Below are 21,523 nucleotides of genomic sequence, written 5' to 3' on the forward strand. Positions count from 1 at the left end.
CCCAATCCCCTGATATGAAAGGGATTATTCACATGATTTGTGTACTCTTGTTTCCCATGCATCATGCTCTCCTTCAACAATTCCTATGACTCTGAGAAATGGAGTTTTCAGTTTAGCTACACCCTGAAGTATCTTCTGAAGCATCTACTTGTATTATGCTACACCAAATTATGGAAGAGGAGGCAACCTGTACCTGTCTGCTCTCCTAGTTTGTTCTTTGCTCGTTTCCCTATATCCAGATTTGGATGAATCAGTTCATTATAGTAGCAAATGTTTAACTAGGAGATGATTGATGGTTGTCCTTTTTGTAGATTCTCTCAGCTCTTACATGAAACACTTACAGTTTCTAAAAAATGGACAGAGGAAAGGAAAGTCCATAATATTCTGTTTTTAGGCCAAAGACCAGAATTTCATCAGTTACCTATTATCAATTGTTAAAAAAAATCTTTTTGCATATAAAGTCTGGAGCATTTATCCCTAACAAAACCTGTAAGGATGACATGCTTGAATCAAGCAGTAGTGCTAATGGCTATATCTGGGTGCTTAACAGCAATACTGAGACAGAAAAGTCTCACATAACTTTATGTTGTCTCTAAGCACTCTTAGGCTTATCCATATATTTATAAATTATTCAGTCATAAAATAAAATTTTGGTTTTTTGAAAGAAAAGGATCTCACTGGACCGAAGGCATTGCTTACATAGTAGAGTGCCTGCCCATCAAGTGTGAAGCCCTAAGGCTCTGAGTTTAAGCCTCAATCCAAAAGCAAAGAAAAGGAAGGAAGAAAGGAGAAAAAGAAGGAAGGAAGGAAGAAAGGAAGGAAGGAAGGAAGGAAGGAAGGAAGGAAGGAAGGAAGGAAGGAAGGAAAGAAGGAAGGAAGGAAGGAAGGGAAGGTGAAGGAAGGGAGGGAGCAGGAAAAGATGAAAGAAGAAAAGGAAGGAAAGAGGAAGATGAAACAAGAATTACTGTCAGGATATGAAGGAGTGGTACTGTTAGCTTGGTTCTAATTCATATGCAATGGAGAACTATCAAGCTTATAGAAATATGGAAAAGCATAATGACCATTAGGATATGTAAATTTATACCAGGAAACAATATTTCTGTACAATTATTAATATCAAAATATAATAATATACTAAAGACTGACTTTGCAAAATACATGTAATTCCATATACTGCTGGTGAGGAAAAAAATGGTGCAGCCATTATGAATAATAGCTTGACACTTGCTTATAAAGTTAGACAGCAACCATGCCATCAGGTACAGTAATTCCAATTCCAGGTATTTACTGTAGATGTGTACATAAATGTTTATAGCAGTTCTATCCAAAATGGCCAAGACTGGAAAATTAGTCCCATGGAGTGTACAGATAGAGGAATTTTGATATATCCATGAAATGCAATGAATCTTAGTAGGAAATGGAATGAAAAGTATATTGGGGCAGGGGGATAGGGTCATTCAGTGCTGGTGGTTACACAAGCCTGTACCTAAATTACAATTTCTAGGCTTGTATATAAAAAAGTTAAAGTTTACCATTTAATTAAAAATAGAATGAAATCAGAAACAAAATATGCCCATTCATCAAGCTGACTGCCATTTCCCTATCTTCCTTTCACATGCAGTTCTGTTCCTATTGAGTTCCCCTCTGAAAAGGGCATCATTTGTCATTTGGTTCTTATCATCAATAGCACTTACTTCCTAGATCAATATGCATGCTTGGAATACAATATTAACTGCTTACATCATTTATCAGTAATTATTTTGCATTCTGTGTCCCTCTCAAAGGTGGGCATGTTTTGTTTCTTTGAAATGAAAGGGACATGAATTCATTAACAATAAATGCTCAATGCTATATCTTCATACTATATCAGCATTTATCTAGAGTTGCAATTAAAGATGCCAAACTAAAGATTAAGAACTTTAGGTTTCTGTTTGTGGACTGCATGAATTCTTCTAATAATTTTGTTAGTCTCATCATATCATGTTCAGGGATTGATTTTCATTAATCCTATTTATCAGCAGTGGTTTTTTTTGTTTGTTTGTTTGGTTTGGTTTGTTTTTTTTTGCCAGTCCTGGGCTTGAGCTCAGGGCCTGAGCACTGTCCTTGGACTTTCTCAAGGCTAGAGCTCTCCCACTTGAGCCTCAGCACCACTTCCAGCGTTTTTTTTTTTTCTATGTATGTGTTACCAAGGAATTGAACTGGGGTCTTCGTCCATGCTAGGCAAGTACTTTACCACTAGGCCAAACTACCAGCCCTTGTCAGCGGTGTTTTAAAAGCATTTGAGAAGTATTTTCTAGGTCCTTGATAGTCTTCTCTATTATCTGGTTATTTTCTGTGGGACTTAAGCTTCCTCCTTTTGTCATTTGTCTTGTGTTTCTATGGTTTGTTCTGCTCATTTGGAAACCTGTGGTTTCAATGATTTTTTTTTTAGGGAAGGGTGTGTGTGTTTGTGTGTGTGTGTGTGTGTGTGTGTGTGTGTGTGTGTGTGTGTGTTCATGCTAACAGCATCTTGAAGTTGGGCCCTCATGCTCTTGCTTGGGTTTTTTGGTAAGTTTGGTGTTTTATTCCTAAAACTCTACTTTCAGTTTTTTAGTGATTAATTGTAAATTCATCTTGTAGATATTCCTACCTAGGCTAGCTTTGAACCTAAATCATATCTCAGCCTCCTCAGTAGCTAGGATTAGAAGTGTGAGTCACAGGTGCCTGGCTAAAATATCAATTATTTTACTTTAAACCCTAGGGGTTTTACCTTCTTTGTCTTCTAATAGCAGTGAAGACAGCAGCATTGAAAAAGTGTCTGTCTGTGCTTCTCATTTTCTCATTACGTAATGAAACCTACACCAAGATTACACTGTACCCTCTCTTCTTCTTACATTCATAAGGAAAAACAAAATTTTGGCTAAGACTTCAGAATTGAGAAATTGCTGACCTCTGGTGTTTCTGAAAGTAAGATCAGCTAATAATCCAATACATTGTAACATCAGTAGATACTACACACAGATAAAATAATTCGCTTGCTTGATCTCATAGATATTTGCAAGGAGGGTTCAAAACTTGATACTTTGTTTCCTGTTATCGAATGCTTACCCTTGCTTAACAAGAGAAAATGGAAAGGTCTGGATGGATGGATTCTGTCTTCATTTTCCTTAAATCATTGAATGGGAAATACATTTTATAAGTTATTTAATTTTGTTATTGTAAAGGTGGTGTACAGAGTGGTTACAGTTACATAAGTAAGGCAATTTGAATTATTTCCAAGGAAGTCTATGAAGAAAGTGAAAAGATAATGAAATGAAAATGACCAGTTGTACCTATTTTGATATAATTAGAAATGTTAGGTTCACTTTTCTCTACCTGTCTTTTAAAAATACAATAGAGCTTGTGCTTATATGAGTTCAAAGAAATATTTTCTTAATGAAAACAAGTAGGAAAAATTCTACGGATGTATGAAACATTCCCTAAGCACATTTAGTAGAAATTCAGGTAAATAAAAGTATTTGAAGGGAGAAGATTCAGTGTTTCAATAAAATGACTTTAATTTTAAGAAGTTCAGGGCAGAAGATAGTATTTAATTGTCTGGTACTCTGGATTCCAAGCCTGTGCTTTGCAAGTTTATTATCCTTTGTCCTGTCTGCACTAAAACTTCTCACAAGCTTTTTATTTTTAACATATTCACATATGAACCCTCACTTATTTATTTTTATTGTTGACATTAAAATACATCCTTTCATTACTATGGGGAAATGAAACATCAAATTAACTTCAAGTTTACATCAAATGTTTAAGGACTTTAAAATCTGGATGACTAATTACATGCATAGACTGTAATCTTTTTTTGCCTCAAACCATGATGATTTTCTTTTTTATCATATATTTTTATTGTAATTAATAGAAGGGTTACATTATATTCGCCAGATAGAAGGTGCATTAATTCACATACATTGATAGCCTTTCTCATTTCTTGGTCCCTATTTCCCTCCCCCCCACCCCTCATCTTGTTTTCCCCCCTTCCCTATACAATTTCAGATAACCAAATACAAATATATCCAATATATCATATAACAAAGTGAGATACTATAACAATATGAGATAACCAAGAAACAGCAAAAGATATGAGAGATAACATACTACATTAAGGACAACAATCACTCATTATATGGCTTTTGTTTCTGTATCCTAGAGGTCCTTTCATTTAGCGTCATACTGTATGGCCTTTTGTATCTAGGTTTTGCTCTATTGCAAATCTCTGCTAGTAGAGCCCAAGGTTTCTACTGATTATGACAAATGAGGGAAACCATTGAAGCCTATGTTCCTTTGAGTCTGGCTTACTTCACTTAATAGGATTTTTTCTAAGTCTTTCCATTTCCTAACAAATGGGGCGATGTCATTCTTTCTGACAGCAGCATAGAATTCCATTGTGTATAAATACCACATCTTGTTGATCCACTCATCAACTGAGGGACATCTGGGTTGGTTCCATATCTTTGCTATGGTAAATAGTGCTGCAATGAACATCGTTGTGCTAGTGGATTTCGTATATCCTTGTTTCTGGACAATTGGGTAAATGCCTAGTAGTGAAATTGCTGGGTCATGGGGGAGCTCTATGTTTACTCTTTTGAGGAGCTGCCATACTGCTTTCCATAGTGGTTGAATGAGTTTACCCTCCCACTTACAGTGTAGTAGTGATCCCTCCTGGCCACATCCCCTCCAGCATCTGTGTTATTAGGTTTTTTTTTGATCCTGGCCATTCTAACTGGTAGACTAATCTTTTTATTTTCTACCACTAAACTATTATCTGCATATCTTTCTAATTGGAAGAAATGGTGTAATCTCCAGTTTTTCATACCAAGCATATAGGTAATATCTTTAATTTCTTCTAATCCTTCATCACTTTCACCTCCCAAGTCTCCTAGGCTCCTTTTCATTTTCACTTTGGTCTCTCCAACATTACTATGCAAGTGTAAGCTGCTACCATCTCTTTGAACTCAAAGCCTCCCCATGAGCCAGAAGCTGATGGCTTACTCCTGAAATCCTAGCCACTCAGGAGGCTGACATCTGAGAACAGCAGTTCAAAGCCAGCCATGGTATTAAAATCAGTGGGACATTTATGTCCAAATAACCAGTAAAAATCAGGAAGTAGAATATGGCTCAAGCCAGTGGCAGCTTTGGGTGCCAAAAGACAAACACACAGAAAGCGCCTCCCCTTGGCTTCATGCCTTCATTTCTCACTATATAATCAATTCTTTATCCCAATCCCAGAGTGATGATTTGAAACTGCAGACCATACTCTATCACTTGCTGCAATTATAACACACTTTATTAGTCCCCCCCATCCAGAGCTAATGATTAAATCTAAGATACTTACTTGGTCTTCAAGGTCTCTGCTCAACTCTCTACTTCATCTTGAACCAAATTGCGCTCTGTGTACTATTCACTTGTCACTATGGCTTCTCATGGGTCCTGTGGAATTCTAAGCTGCTTCTAGTCAGAGCCTATTTATTCTGCATTGAATTTGCTCTTATCTTGTTTTCTCTCAATTTGCCTATAAATGTAGTCATTATTGAGGGTAGAGCCAGGAGGGAGAAAATGAATGAGAACAAAAGGAGAGGTGACACTGAACAAGAACCATTTCAAAGTCTGACATATGGAATTGTAACCCTTTTGTACAACTACTTAATAATAATAATAATAATAATAATAGTAATAACAATCACAATTATAGTATACATCAATATATGGATATGACAACAAAATATCACACATTTTGCTTGCTGAAAGCAGTACAAATTTGTTATCTTACAAGTTCTGTAGGTCAGAAGTCTGGGCTGGTCTCACAGGCTAAAACAATGTGTTAGCAGAAATGTACTGCTTTCTGAAATGATTAGGAAAGTATTTATCTACTCCCCTTTTCCAGTTGCTAGAGGTTGACTAAAGTTTAATGATACATGTGAGGAATTTAGTCCCAGTGCTCAGGCTTCACAAATATTAGTGAGTTATCTGTGACACACACACACACACACACACACACACACACACCACATACACACTATTCTGTGACTATTTTATCCTTACTTGTTGATCAATTGTGAAACATAGTTTCAGGCAAATAAGTTTCATCATATTCTGATTTGCAAGACATTATGTGTATCAGATGTTTTTAAATATATTAAGGTTTTTCCTTTTTTTTTCTTTTTGCCAGTCCTGGGACTTGAACTCAGGGCTTGGGTGATGTCCCTGAGTCACTTTGTGCTATGCTAATGCTTGAACTATAGCATCACCTTTGCCTTTTACTGAGTAGTTTATTAGAAATAGGCATCTCATAGACTTTTCTGCCTGGGCTGGCTTCAAACTGTGTCCTCAGATCTCAGCCTTCTGAGTAGCTAGGGTATTACAGGCATGAATATGAATGAGTGTAAGCAATGCTTTGGTCACAAAATATGGATAATCAAATGGTAGAAATAAATCAGTGCTATCAGGCTTGGTATCTGTGTGCACAAGGCAGTGACAGTTGATAAGCTTTGGGGTATGGAAAGTGATGAGAATATTGGACTGCTTCTGTGAAATGGTTATTGAGTTGTATCAATACTGAGTGGTGCCTTCCCTTCATTCTGTACAAGAGGTAGTTGGGTGACTGCTTATCAGCTTGTCCCAGCCAATGTCAAAAACACTCAGGCATCAAATATGGAGTCCTTTCTCTCATTATGTTTCCATTCTTCACTGAATAGGCAGGAAAATCTATGAAACCCTTATCTGCAAATAACTATTAAAAAGCCAGAAATGGAGATGGGACTCATAGTAGTCGATCATTGGCCTTAAGAACAAAACTGCAGGGACAGCATCTGGGTCCTGAGGTCAAACCAGAGAACCAGCAGTAAAAAAAAATCTACGACAAGTAGTGAAGAATATATAATAATTTAATAATTTGTCCTGCCAAGTCATAAGAAACATGGAAACATAGCTCATTCTGCATATCTATAGATTACTTCCTTATCAGTCTCTGTCTCTCTGTGTCACTCATTCTCTCTCTCTCTCTCTCTCTCTCTCTCTCTCTCTCTCTCTCTCTCTCTCTCTCTCTCTCTCTCTCTCTCTGACATTTTTCACATCAAGCTTATTCTCAAAACTTGTACTCTAGCACTCAGGTCACATTCTACTTCCAGATTTTTGGTGGATAATTGTAGATAAAAATGCCATGGACTAGCCAGTGCAATAAGGCCAAGCAAGCATAAAGGGGATCCAAGTAGGGAAAGAGGAAATAAAACTATCCCTCTTTGCAGATGACATGATTCTGTATTTAAAGAATCCTATAGACTCTACTCCCAAGCTCCTTGAGCTGATTCAAAACTTTGGAAGGGTAGCAGGCTACAAAATCAACCCTCAAAAATCAACTGCCTTCCTTTAGGCCAACAGTGAGAGGAACGAGGCAATAATCAGGAAAGTAACTCCTTTCACAATAGCCTCAAAGAAAATAAAGTACCTAGGAATTAGCTTAACTAAGAATGTAAAGGACCTTTTTGATGAAAACTTTAAAACCCTAAAAAAGGAAATTAAAGCAGAACTAAGGAAATGGAAAAACCTCCCATGCTCCTGGATTGGAAGAATCAACATTGTGAAAATGACAATCTTGCCAAGGGCTATCTACAAATTCAACGCAATACCCATCAATATCCCCATGGCATTCTTTAAAGAAATAGAAGAGGCAATTCAAAATTTCGTATGGAATAATAAAAGACCCCCGTATAGCAAAAACACTTCTTAGCAGAAAGAACAGCACTGGAGGAATTTCAATTCCAAACTTTAGTCTCTATTACAGAGCTATAATTATCAAAACAGCTTGGTACAGGCACAAGAACAGGCTTGAAGACCAATGGAATAGAATTGAGGACCCAGATATTAAACCACAGACCTATGTCCACCTAATCTTTGACAAGGGAGTCACAAAAATAGAATGGAAGAAAGACAGCCTCTTCAACAAGTTGTGCTGGCAGAACTGGTTAAGCACCTGCAGAAAACTAAAGTTGGATCCTTCTTTATTACCTTGCACTAGAATTAACTCCAAATGGATCAAAGACCTGGAGGTAAAAGCTGACACACTGAAAACTTTTTTTATTTATTTTTTATTGCATTTAATAAAAGGGTAACATGATATTTGCCAGATAGAAGGTGCATTAATTCACATACATTGATACCCTTCCACATGTCTTGGTTCCATTACCTTCCCCACCACTGCCCTCTTGGTTTCCCCCCCTTCCCCATGCAATTTCAAGTAACCAAATACAAATGTATCCAATATATCAGATAACAAAGTGAGATATTGTGTCAATATGAGATAACAAAGGAAAAGCAAAAGAGATGAGATAACATAGCACATTAAGGACAGCAATCATTCATTATATGGCTTTGGTTTCAATATCCTAGAGGTCCATTCAATTAGCTTCATACTATATGGCCTTATGTATCAAGTGTTTGCTCTTTTGCAAATTTCTGCTAGTAGAGCCCAAGGTTTCTACAGGTTATGATGAATGAGGGAAACCATTGAGCCTAAGTTCCTTTGAGTCTGGCTTACTTCACTTAATATGATTTTTTCTAAGTCTTTCCATTTCCTAACAAATGGGGTGATGTTGTTTTTTCTGACAGCAGCATAGAATTCCATTGTGTACAAATACCACATCTTGTGGATCCATTCATCAACTGAGGGACATCTAGGTTGGTTCCATATCTTTGCTATGGTGAATAATGCTGCAATGAATGGTTGGGAAAATGCCAAGTAGTGGAATTGCTGCGTCATAGGGGAGCTCTATGTTTAGCCTTTTGAGGCACTGCCATACTGCTTTCCATAGTGGTTGAACGAGTTTGCACTCCGACCAACAGTGTAGTAGTGATCCCTCCTGGTCACATCCCCTCCAGCAGGGAATACTTCTCAAACCTTTACGCCAACAAATTTGAGAATCTAGAAGAAATGGATGAATTCCTAGCCAATATTAACATACCCACACGGAACCAAGAAGAACTGACCCAACTAAACAGGCCTATTTCAAGCACTGAAATAGAAATGGCAATAAGAGACCTTCCACCTAAGAAAAGTCCAGGGCCAGATGGATTCACTGCTGAATTCTATAAGGTCTTCAAAGCAGAACTCACACCAATACTCCTCAAGCTCTTCAACGAAATTGAAAATGAAGGTTCTTTACCAAACTCATTCTATGAAGCCAGTATAACCCTCATCCCCAAACCAGGCAGAGATTCATCAAAGAAAGAGAACTATAGACCTATTTCTTTGATGAACATCGATGCAAAACTTCTCAACAAAATACTGGCCAACCGTCTACAACAACTTATCAAAAAAATTATACACTATGATCAAACAGGATTCATCACAGGGAGGCAAAGCTGGTTCAACATACGCAAATCAATTAATATAATCCACACTGAAAACTTTACAGGAAGGAATAGGAGATCCACTAGGCCTCCTTGGCACAGGTCGAAACTTTCTTAATAAGGACCAAGAATCACAACAAATCAGAGAAAGGCTGGATAAGTGGGACTGCATTAAACAGCAGAGCATTTGTATGCCAAAGGACATAGCTAGTAAATTAATTAGGAAGCCTACAGAGTGGGAGAAGATCTTCACCAACCAAACAATGGACAAAGGCCTCATATCTAAAATATATCAACAACTCAAAAAATTGAATCACTCCAAAACTAATCTCCAAAGTAACAACCATCCCATTAAAAAATGGGCCAAAGACTTAAAGAGAGTCTTCGCTGAAGAAGAAACAAAAATGGCCTATAGACACATGAAGAAATGCTTAACATCTCTGGTCATAAAAGAAATGCAAATCAAAACAACACTAAGATTCCACCTCACTCCAGTTAGAATGGCCAGGATCAGGAAAACGAATAATAACAGATGCTGGAGGGGATGTGGCCAGGAGGGATCACTACTACACTGTTGGTCGGAGTGCAAACTCAATCTACCACTATGGAAAGCAGTGTGGCAGTGCCTCAAAAGGCTAAACATAGAACTCCCCTATGACCCAGCAATTCCACTACTTCGCATTTACCCAACCATCCAGAAACAAGGGCATACTAAATCCACTAGCACACCAATGTTCATTGCACCATTATTCACCATAGCAAAGATATGGAACCAACCTAGATGTCCCTCAGTTGATGAGTGGATCAACAAGTTGTGGTATTTGTACACAATGGAATTCTATGCTGCTGTCAGAAAGAATGACATCGCCCCATTTGTTAGGAAATGGAAAGACTTAGAAAAAATCATATTAAGTGAAGTAAGCCAGATTCAAAGGAACTTAGGCTCAATGGTTTCCCTCATTCGTCATAATCAGTAGAAACCTTGGACTCTACTAGCAGAGATCTGCAATAGAGCAAAATCTTGATACATAAGGCCATATAGTATGAAGCTAATTGAAAGGACCTCCAGGATATTGAAACAAAAGCCATATAATGAATGATTGTTGTCCTTAATGTACTATGTTGTCTCTCATCTCCTTTGCTGTCCTTTGGGTATCTCATATTTTTACAGTATCTCACTTCGTTATCTGATATATTGAATTTATTTGTATTTGGTTATTTGAAATTTGATAGGGAAGGGGGGAAAACCAAGATGGGGGGGTGGAGGGGAGGTAATGGGTACCAAGACATGTGAAAGGGTATCAATGTATGTGAATTAATGCACCTTCTATCCCGCAAATTTCTCATGTAACCCTTTTATTAATTACAAGAAAAAATTTTAAAAAAATGCCATGGACTTTGTTGCCCCCATTGGATTTGAACTGTGATAATGTAGAGTAGCTAGCTTTATAGGTGTGAGCCACTCATGCCCACCACTTACTGATATTTTGCAGAAATATGAGGTCACAACAGTTAAAAATACTTTTGAAACATCATTAATATCATTTCAGCCTGTAATTAAAAAGAATCTCTCTTTGACCTTTATATATAATCTTGGCCTATTCTTTGGCCAATTCTTTTGCCTAATTTACAGATGCAAAACTCTTGATGCAGCAATAACATCCGTATTCCAAAAGTGACTCATTTTTCAGTGCATTCTTCCAAAGGGACATTTAATTTTTTCTTACTCTCTGTCAAATGCCTGCTAACTTTTAGTTGTATTTATGGTAGCTGGGGCAATACTGAGAATGTAAAAGAACATTTAAGTACTTAGGGGAGTAAGACAGCAAGGAAAAGATAATGCAAGGCACAAACATAAATAACTTTTATTTGCTGCTATTTCTTAGCTTAGAATGTCCAATTTTATACAATATCTCCTGTGCTTGTATATTACCATCTCTTGTCAATGACATTTTGTTGGCTATTGAATGTAGCTTAAAGTATAGTTTGTGTGCTTTATAATCTTGAAATACACAATTGTTTGCCTTTAAATAAAAACCTTTCTCTATGAAACCACAAGAACAAATTTACTACATATTCTTCAAGATTTATATTTCTTTTTTCTTTTCTTTTCTTTTTTTCCTCTTTCTTTCTTTTTTTTCTGCTGGTGCTCAGTTTGACCTCAGGCCCTAGATGCTATCCCTAAACTATTGTGCCTCAGTGGTGGAACACTTTGAGTCCCAACTCCATTTCTGGCTTTTTAATAGTTATTTGCAAAAAAGAGTTTCACAGATATTCCTGCCCAGGCTGGCTTTGAATCATGATCCTCATATCTCAGCCCCATGAGTAGCTACAATTATAAGCATGAGCCACAGGAACACAGCCATGAATATGAAGCCAGTATCTCTTTTCTGTATGCAAGCAGAGTTATGAATGCATTCTGCTTGTATTATTCTGTATTCTTTCATGCTTCTGTTACTTCATTATCATTCTGGAGAGGTGGTTGTTTTCCCAATTATCTTCCTTGTAGTCTGTGAGGGGATGCTGGAGGGAAAGACTCTGTCCTGTGGGAATTGGCTGCTCAGTTGAAAAGAACCAAACACACTGGGTGGTTACAAATGACTTAACTAAAGTACAGTGGATTATAGTCAGAGCTCAAATAGTATAATTTTTTAGAAAGACTAAGTCTAAGCCTGACAAAATAATCACCAGGAAATGGTTACTGGCAAGAGAGAAGGGTGTGTGGTCAAGAGGAGAGGGGTAGACAAATGAAAGGGGGAGGGGGAGTGAATGCAGTCAAAAATTTAATGGCATATACCAGAAAATTAAGAAAAATAAAGGAAGGAGTGCGTGGAAGGGGGAATGAGAATGTTTAAGGAGTGACACAGATCAGGATCCATTGTATTCATAAAAATCAACAAGATGTGGTATTTATATGCAATGGAATTTTATGCTGCCATCAGAAAGAACCACAGTGCCCCATTTGTAAGGAAATGGAAAGACTTGGAAAAAATATTAAGTGAATTAAGCCAAATCCAAAGGAACAGAGCTTCAATGGTTTCCCGCATTTGTACAAACCTGGGACTCTTCCTAACAGAGGATTACAATTACTCAAAACCTAGATACAGAAGGCCATATAGGATGAGGCTAAATGAAAGGACCTCCAGGATATGGAAATAAGAGCCAAAGAATGTGTTATTGTTCTTAATGTGCTAGATGTCATTTATCATCTCTTTTGTTGTCCCTTAGTTATTCTCATATTATTACAGTATCTTACCTTGTTATTTGATATATTGTATATACAATTATTTGTTTATTTGTAATAGGAAAGGGAAGGGGTGGGGAAAATGATGAGGGGAAGGCGTGAGGAGAGAGAAATGGGGAAAAAACATTAGAAGAGGTATCAATGTGTGTGAAGTAATGCACCTTTGATCTGGCAAATATAACTGTAACCCTTCTATTAATTACAATAAAAACAATAAAAAATCAACACATAACCTATAAAATTAAGAGAAGTGTAATAATGGGTGGTTAGAACGAATGGGACTGCTTAAAGTGGTGATACTGATAAAAACGCATTGTATTCATAACTGTTTTGTTCATTGGCAACTCTTTTGTATACTACTTAAAGATAAAAAAATTAAAAATAAGTAAAAAATGTAAAAAAAGAGAGAAGCAAGCTCATTTAATAGTAAAGATAGACTAGACTTGCTAAGTGACTTTCTTATTTTTTTTTTACAGTCATGGGTCTTGGACTCTGGGCACTGCCTCTAAGCTCTTCAGCTTAAGGCTACCTCCTTATCCCTTGAGCCTCAGGGCCACTTCCAGTTTTCTAGTGGTTAATTGGAGATAAGAGTTTCATGATCTTTAGTGCCCAGGCTGGCTTTGAACTGCGATCCTCAGATCCTAGCCTTCTGAGTAGCTAGGATTATAGGCATGAGCCACCATACTGGGCTAAGTAACTTTCTTATAGTTCTTGGATCCAATATGTTTTGATAAATATAATAATATAAAATAGAATATAAAATAAGCCTGTAAGAAAACCATTTAGAAAACAATTAGACATACTTGGGAAAGAGGATCACTTGCTGGACTTAGGAGATAAAATATGTTTTTGCATAAATTCCAAATCAACCAAAAATATGTCAGACTTCCCTTTCATAAATAATGGGAAGCTGTAGCAGGTATTTTGTGAATAACTAGCTGAATGAATTACACAAAATAAAATTAAAAATAAACATTGTGGCATTGACTTAAGGCCTCTGCTAAGTAAGAATACTGTTAATTGGATAATTTTCTGAGCTTCTGGTAATCCAAGCTATTTCCAATATCTGGTGATGGCAGGACTTCTTGGATGCACTTGAGATTCCCTAATCCGCTCAGGTTGAAATGGAGAAGCTTAGTCCAGCTGGCACAGTCTTGGCCAAGTGGTGGAGAGGGAAGTGGGTTTATCTGGTGCCATCTGGTGTTCATGGTGGTGAAGGAGGAAGTCCCACCTCCCAGGTGAGGGGCATCCCTGAAGCAGAGGTGGAGACTTGGACAATTGATTACTGGACCTGCCAGTCTTGGGTCAGAAACAATCCAGATCCCCATGACTGTGCTTCCTATAACCTGGCCCTACTTAGGCCCAGATTAGTTCAGATGCTATTAAGCAAGGCTTCAAGTCCTGAGTCGCCTGTCTTGTGGTTCTCCTCTACTCTGGTCACTGTGGTGTCCCACTTCAGCTTTCCACTGGGGTTGGTGTGGTTTGTCTGAACTGTTTTTCTTCCCTTTCTTTGCTTTGCTCCTGTCATGGATCAGTTTTCTAACAGTGTAGAGTGTACTGGAGGGACTGCAGGTCTCTGTGACAAGAGTCCACCTGGCTTTACCAGAAATACTCCCAATTTGATTTCTCAAAATGTAGCTTCTTTGTTTCTTGTACCTGAGTTACCTTACAACATGGCCAGAAAGGGGAGGCCATGATGAAAGTTGGCCGGCTGAGCAGCACAATACCCTGGTGCTACTTTAGATTTTAGGGAGTGAGGGTGAGATGTGGAGGACTATTAGACAAGTAAAATGGTGAGTTTATAAGATCAAAAATCTATTACCATTTCTCTTTTTAGTAGCAACTCTCAGGGAATGACAATCAAAGTGAAGGTATTGTGGATAAAAGCCAAAGGCCAGCAATGATGGTGCCCAGTTTTATTTTGTATTCTTTTGACTTATGCTTTCTTTGAAAAAGACCTTTGAACTTACATTTTCCCTCTCATTTAGTTCCTGTTTGGTCGAGCTTTAATAATTCTAGCTAATAAGTAATACCTGGAATTTGTTTTTGTTGTATTTCAATCTAACCTACTCTAATATTTTAAGGCTATTTGATTGGCACTAATAAAATAAAATTTTCAGAGGCCCTAAGGCTACAAACTTTCAAATTAATATATTTGACATGAGTAGATTAGTAAAATAGGCTTAAAAAGTAATATTAATCAATTCTGTTTTATTTATATGACTGACACCTTTCCTTTTTTTAATCTCTCATGAGGATTTACATCTTTGTCTCTGTCTGTCACACATAAATGTGTATGCACATACACATGTACACAAAAATACATGCACAAATCTTTTATTTCAATTTCAAATTTTCTTTTCTTTCTTTTAATTGCTTTCATTACTTTCATGTAGTTGTATAAAGAGGTTTTAATGAACTTAACAGCTTGTGAGTATAATGCATTATGAGTGTCAGTCTTTCCATCATTCTTCTTCTCCTGCACTCACTCATCTCCTTGTCAATTTCTCTTATGGATTGGGTCTTATTTTGTATAACAGACTATCTCTGAACTCACAATCTTTCTGCCTCAGTCTCCCAAGTCCTAGAATTACAGGAACAGACTATTATGGTTGGCCTTTTCTTGAATATTTTAAACAGATACTTTTATTTTATTTTGTCTGTTGGTAGGCTTGAACTCTGGGGCTGGGCGCTGTCTCTGAGCTCTTCAGCTCAAAGCTAGTGCACTACCATTTGAGTTACAGCACCACATCCAGCTTTTTCTGTATATGTGGTACCAAGGAATTGAACCCAGGGCTTCATGCATGCTAGGCAAGCATTCTACCACTAGGTCAAACTCTTGGCCTTAAACACATACTTTTTGATTGACATATTTTGGAATATGATGATTTTGGAATCTTAGCTGGTTTAATTTATGTCTAAAATTGCATAGTTACTGAATGCACATATGAGTGATTTTAAGAATTTTATACACTTGTGAAACCATTTACTACTCATATTAAGGTAAAAAACACTTCACATTTCTATGACTTCAGAAAGTTATTTGATGCCCTTTTCACATCAACTGCTCTGACTCTCCAATCACTTTTTAAGTTTTATTGTAATAGATGAATTCTACCTATGAACATTATCACATCTATCTATTATGCATCTATTTATCTGCCTGTATATTTATTTATTATCTATCCATACATAATTAGACTCTTTAAGTTTGTGGATTTTATCAGGTTTTTGTGCTTATATGGTAGAGAACCTATTGGAAATGTAATAACTATTTATTGTTGAATACTGAATTTTTCCTGCTTATTTAATTGGACATACTACTCAAGTTTTATTTCAAGTTTTCATATACACCAGCTCTTTTGCCAAATACTCTATTTTGATGGACAATCACTGTGTCTATGTCATAACATCACAAAAATTACTATAGCTTAAAATAGCTCTCTATATGCCTAAGGCAAATTCCATGCCATATTTCACTTCAAAATTGCCTTCAGTATTCTTTATCTTTTATGTTCCAGAGATTCTGAGAAAGCTGCCATATTTAATAAAAAGTTTAACAAACTAGATTTAAAATGTAACATCTTTATGCACCCTATTTTTCATACTTCGAACATGCCATCTTTTATTTGATTTACCAACATATTGTTTCTTCTTGAAAGTATTGTACATCTTTTGTTAGACATATTCCTTGGTATATAGTATGTTCTGTTTGGTGATAGGCAGAATAATGGAGTCCTAAAGATATCCAAATTCCAATCCTCAGTATCTGTGGATAACACTGGTTCAATAATTTACTAATTGAGGTAAAATGTAATTCCTTTCATCTTTCTTATTTGTAATATAATTGTATTATTTTCTCAACATACATGTAGAGCTATACCAAGAAATCATGTAAGAGCTGCTTCACTCATTAAATAGAATTTCAGACTGGTGTAGAGAAGTGATAGTTCCTCATAGTTTTGCTCACCTTATTCTTCTTTCTTTCCTTACTTGCCTAAATTCTGCTTCTCACTTCATGTTTGCAGTACTTTCTTTATCATTGCTTTAGAATGCATCTGTTTAGAACAAACTGCTTTAGTTTTAGCTCATCAATTTATGCATTCTTGAAGTGTATTTTTTAAGTGGATATAGTCTTCGTCACTGAAATTTATCTTTCTTCCTCATAATTAAATATAGTTACACCAGAGTGTTTGGGTTTCCATGGTTTCTGGTGAAAAATTGCCAATCACTTGAGCTGTTCTGTTTAGGTAATGGCTATTATAGTTTATATTGTAAACTTTCCCAAAAGTTCACATGATAAAGACTCAGGCTTGAACCTGTGGTGTGATTAAAAAATGTGAATGAGACCGGGAGTGTGACTTAGTGGTAAAATGCTTGCCAAAGCATGCATAAAGCCCTGAGTTTGATTCCTTAGTACCACATACACAGAAAAGGCCAGAGTGGTGCTGTGGCTCAAGTGGCAGAGTGCTAACCTTGAGAAAGCTCAAGGACAGTGCCCAGGCCCTGAGTTCAAGCCCCAAGACAGCCACCCCCCCCCAAAAAAGGAAAAAAAAGTGAAGCAAAGTTTAAGACTTGAGATCTGATGCATGACTTTGAAGATGCTAGAGAGATCCTACCTTCTCCTCTCCTGTCTTTCTCTCTGCCTCTCAGCCTCCCTAAATGGGGAAGCTCTCTCAATGATACTAAGTCTTGCCATGAGTCTCAAAACAATGAGGCAATCAACCATGGGCTAAAATCTCTGAAACCATGAGGAAAGCAAGTATGTCCTCCTTCTAAGTAATTTACTTCAGATAGTTCCATTTTTGATATTTCCCAACAATGGAAATCTGACTAACACAGATATCGTTTCCCTTTTGTTGTTGAGATTTTTTTCATTGTTTAATTTTGCTGTTGGAAATCCCTAGGTTTATCCTGTTTGAAGTTCATTGTCTTTGGAAATCTTTAGATTTATGTATTTTTATAAATTTTCAGTCATTATTTCTTTAAGCACCATTCTAACCCAGTTCTCTTTTTCTTCTCCTTTTAGGTTTCTTATAATAGTATGTTTTTTGTTGAAATGCTACAATATTTTTTAGACTGTTTCAGTATGTTGTCCATATTCAGAAACCTGTTATTCTATATTTGAGCTCACAGTTCCAGTCGTATATTCAGCTTTTGAAGTAATATCTTGCTTGTTTATATTACAGCTGCATTTTATTTTTCAATGAGTTTTCTTCTGTAGGAGGAAAAATAAGAGAAAAAAAGGATTCAGTTAGAGGATTTTATAGTCCTTGATAGCAATTCTCTGTGCTGGGTATTAAAAGATTCAGTCCTGGGGCCGGGAGTTTGGCCTAGTGGTAGAGTGCTTGCCTAGCATACACGAAGACCCGGGTTCAATTCCTTGGTACCACACACATAGAAAAAAGCCGAAAGTGGTGCTGAGGCTCAAGTGGTTAGAGTTCTAGCCTTGAGAAAGACCAAGGACAGTGCTCAGGCCCTGAGCTCAAGCCCAGGACTGGCAAAAAATAAATAAATACATAAAATATAAGATTCAGTCCTAAAGAGAAATATAAAAGTGTTACCTGGATAGATAGTGGGGGCCAGTTAAGAGTGGCACATTGTGTAGTAAGACTCAGTGCTGGGTGATTTGAATAAAGAGACAGTGATTCCTTTGTCGTAACACAGTACATATCTGAGAGAACTGAAGAGCTTTTGCAGGTGAGACAATGATAAGGACCTCACTAAGAATAGCTGAACCATAAAGCCAGTACAATGAGAACCTGAGGTAACAAAAACAGAAATACAATATTATAGAAACAACTCTTAGAAGTCTTTCTGGACAGACTATTTGAGAAAGATATCAAGTCCCTGGGCTCTCTCATGTTAAAGATAATAGAACTCAGGGTACTTTTTATAATGTGTGACATCATTAAAAGAATAGGACTCTATTCTCATATGTAGTCATAGGACTACAGAAGCTGAGTAATGCAGCCCTCGAGATCTACCTTGGAGAGAGCCTTGAAAGCAATACTTTATATACATGGCAAACATAGCCCTGTTTTCTTAGGCAACCACATCATTAATATTACTCACCTAACAGTCATTTAGTATCTGTACAGAGAATAAAAATGATGAATTTTGTGAGAATTATCTATCAGCTTTGTGACTAAATTCAGGCTAACCAAAGAACCCAAATTTATTTCTGAATGACTCTATGACTCTTCAAACATTTTTTGAGCAATTTTCAATTACTAACCATTATTGTTGACCCCAATAATATGCATGTGATAAATAAAGCAGTTGTTATGCATAATAATAATACAAACATTGAGTGATAGGGAGAATTTTTGTAGATTTTAGAAAAGAATTTGAATAACAAAGTCTAATAATTAAAAGCATGATTACTGTGTAATAAACTTTGGAAAATTATATTTAATGATAACTATGGAGTTCTGTTCTAGTGTCTTATTTTCTGGAGAAAAGAGCAGATGACTGTTTCTAAGTTCATTTGTTTCCTTATAAAACGAAAGCCTTGTTTGACTGCTCCTTCTGTATCCTCAGTCACTCCTCTCTCTTCTGCTAGCCCCGCCCTCACCTTGCTCCATTGGTCTGAATACTATCACTAAGTCTAGTTGCTATGTTCAGCAGACTAAAGCAGAAGCAGGATTGGAGAGATAACGTTCTCTTCTGTCTTCCTGTGTACTGTCCCCTCTCAGTTCTTAATAACCACCATTCTATGCTGCTTCTGTGAATATGACTACTTCAGATATTTCATATAAATGGGGCCATAAAGGATTTTTCCTTTTCTTATTCACTCAGTGTAATATCCTCCAGATTCATCCATGTTGTACCCTGTAACAGAATCATCCACTTCTTGGCTATTGTAACAAATGGGAATAAAATATTTCTGCCAGATCCTCTTCTCAGTTTTTCTGGACACTTATGTTGAAGTAGAATAACTAGGTCAAATAATAATTTTGTGGAGTACTACAATACTGTTTTTCATCTTATATTTAGATTCCCACCAACAACGCACAGAGCTTCCAGTTGCTCCACATTTTGGCCATACTGTCTCAGCCCCAGAAAACCAACCCTCCTGGATTAGTGGTGAAACTGTACTGTGGTTTTGAGCTGTAGTTTCATGTTTTCATATGCTTGTTTAGCATATGTATAGCTATGTTTAATTTCTTTTTTATATTATAAAATTTTACATTGTTTTATTTATTTATATCATCTTTACAATTTTTCAACTGATCTCCCTTTCTGTGGTTTTCCTTTCTTTTTAAAAATTTATTGTAAATAATAGAAGAATTACATTATATTCGCCAGATAGAAGGTGCATTTCTTCACAAACATTGATACCCCTTCTCAGGTTTTTGTCTCCATTTCCCTCCCCCATTCCTCCCCTCATCTTGTTTCCCCCCTTCCCTATCTATTTCAAATAAACAAATAAACATATATGCAATGTACCAGATAACAAGGTAAGATACTGTAACTATGAGATAACCAAGGGATAATAAAAGAGATGAGAAATAACATAGTACATTAAGAACAACAATCACATGTTATATGGCTCTTGTTTCCATATCCTGAAGGTCCTTTCATTTAGCCACATCCTATACGGCCTTATGTATCTAGGTTTCACCCTATTGTAAATCTCTGCTAGAAGAGTCCAAAGGTAGCTATGTTTAATTTCTTTCTCGAATTCTCTCCTCAAGTACTTGGTTTAGATTTTTTAATGCTTCTTATTTATTTTTTAAAATATTAATCTCTTCTTAGCCATGGAATGTATTGTCTATGACTCCATTCCTTATTATGCTATTTGATCCATAGTGGCTTTTCTTTTTTCTTCCTTCCTTTCCTTGCCCCCCCCCCACTCCTACACTCTCTTTTTCTTTATTTATAGTCCCAGGGCTTGAACTCAGGGCCTGGGAACTACCCTTGAGTTTTCTCAATCACTTTGAGCCACAGTACCACTTCCAGCTTTTTATTTTATTTTTTTGCCAGTCCTGGGCTTGAGTTCTGAGGCTGAGCCATGTCCTTGGACTTTTTTCAAGGCTAGTGCTCTATCCCTCGAGCCTCAGGACCACTTCCAACTTTTATTTTTTCTATGTGTGTGGTACCGAGGAATTGAACCCAGGTCTTCGTGCATTCGAGGCAAGCACTCTACCACTAGGCCAAACTCCTGGCCCCACTTCCAGCTTTTTATATGTATATAATACTGAGGATTAGAACCCAGGGCTTCCTGCATGTTAGGCAAACACTTTACTGATAGGCCACACTCCCGAACCCCCATAGAAGTTTTTAAGTATATCACCTAGTTTTGTATTTTTGTTTTTGACGTTTCTAATTTTGATGCTATGTTTAATTAAACTATCATAAAATTTCCTCATATTTTCTTCCAGAATTTTAGAGAGGATAAAGTCTTTTCTTTAATTCTTTAATTCATTTTTGGTTAATTTATTATGATATAAAGTAGTGATTCGACTTCTGATTTTTGTCGGGTTTTTGCATACCAATATTCACTTTTGCTAGTACCATTTATTGAAATGACTAACTTTTATCCATGTACGGTCATTTTGATAGTAATACTTTTTTTGTTTACTTAAGTTTTGTAACATGTTTTGAAATCAGGAAGGTATTAACTCCTTGTTTGGAGTATGAAACTACATATTTTCTCTTCTTTAACAAGATTTTTTGTGGCTTCTGAGGCCTGTTATTTGTAAATATTCCTTTATATTTACAGGATGAAGAGAATGGAAATTGCTTTTCACAAAGAGATGGTCAGATGCCTCGGCGAGTCTAGTGGCAGTGAAACATGTAAGGATAGAAATTTATTGGAAGAAAAATGGCCACCACAACCATAATCAAAGTCTACTTTAGACAGCTTTTCTCCAAGCTTGCAATATTGTCAGTCAGTGT

This window comes from Megascapheus bottae, chromosome 4 (assembly GCF_031878675.1).
Source record: "Megascapheus bottae isolate mThoBot1 chromosome 4, mThoBot2.hap1, whole genome shotgun sequence".
Taxonomy (NCBI): Eukaryota; Metazoa; Chordata; class Mammalia; order Rodentia; family Geomyidae; genus Megascapheus; species Megascapheus bottae.